Here is a 1,462-nt window from a genome sequence, read left to right as displayed (position 1 = left end):
CTCTCTCTCTCTCTCTCTCTCTCACACACACACACACACACAAACACACACACACACACACAAACACACAGAAAGTGCTAAATACATGGGTATCAACATAACCCATGGTTCTGTCCTCAGCAAACCATAATTGTACGCAAATACTTTGAATTTTTGTGGGTAGTACTATAGCTAGAGGACATTTGTTCTGGTGCTAGGAATGAAGAAAGCAGTGGAAATACTTAAGTAAAAGAAAGAAACAATTGATATTATTGTCATAAACTTTCAGATAGTAAAAATTCAATACATTCTCTCATAACAAAGTATCATTTCTGAGTAATGCCTGGTTTTCAATTTTTTGCTTCTTTGTGTCTTATTTATGATTCTGTAAGTACTTATAAACTAGGGCAGTATTCCCAACATTTTCACTTGATAACTGTGGTACATTTTGCTGTACTAAAGAATTCATATTGCTTTAATTTAAATATAAATAAATAATAGATAGATTTAGACATAATGGATGAAGTATGATACTACTTTTTTNAAAAGCATAAAAAAATGGTCTATGTGTGGTTATTCTACTTTTAAATACCATTTAATAACTTAGAAAATATGGTTTATCTAAGCTGAACAACATGCATGTGAAATATTCAACAAAAGTGACAAACTGAGAAAATATAACAAACTTAGAACAAGAAAACAGAAATGTATAAATATAAGAATTCATGTACAAATAAACATCAAATTAAATTCTATGAGGATTATTTGTAGGGCCACAACAGTTCAAGCTGCAATCTTGATTGAGGAGAGAATAAAGCAAACTAAGCAACATATTACTCTTCTCATTTTTCTATAAAATATGGTAGCCATGGACATTTTGAAAGAAAAATAATGTAAGAAATATAGTGTGGTTCTGGAAGCTTGTAAAAAAAATCATCATATAAGGAATAGTAATTTATGTGATAGACTCAAAATATTTTTATAATGTGTTCCACAATGGTGAGACAAAATGTAAGCATCATATAAAAATGTATGGTTCATTTGTTAATGTAAATATTGCTCCACAAATTTTATTAATAATTCCAGTTGCTATTGACTCAGCCAAGAGACTTTTTCTCAAAATTGATTTTGATCAAAACCCACAAACCAAAGTGATTCCAAAATAATTGTCTAACAAATCATACTGCCAACTAAACACAATTTATGATATTTGATTCTTCATCTAAGCATCAATGGCTCACTAGCAGAACACCTAAATAAGTACAGTAATACTTTTATTTTATAGTTTTATTTTTAATAATTAGCTGACAGTCTTACCAAGGTTATTATAGATTTACTTTTTGTGTGTTTTTGGTTTTGGTAAGGAAGATATGTTTTTCAATTTAGGGCCATAGAACATATTTCATTTAACAATGAGCATTACATATCCATTTTAAATAATAAAATGCAATTACATATATGGTCTTCCTATTGTACTCTTGTC

This window comes from Galeopterus variegatus, unplaced genomic scaffold (genome assembly GCF_000696425.1).
Source record: "Galeopterus variegatus unplaced genomic scaffold, G_variegatus-3.0.2 Scaffold7308, whole genome shotgun sequence".
NCBI lineage: Eukaryota > Metazoa > Chordata > Mammalia > Dermoptera > Cynocephalidae > Galeopterus > Galeopterus variegatus.
The sequence above is the reverse complement of the archived record's forward strand: the minus strand, read 5'-3'. Positions refer to the sequence as shown.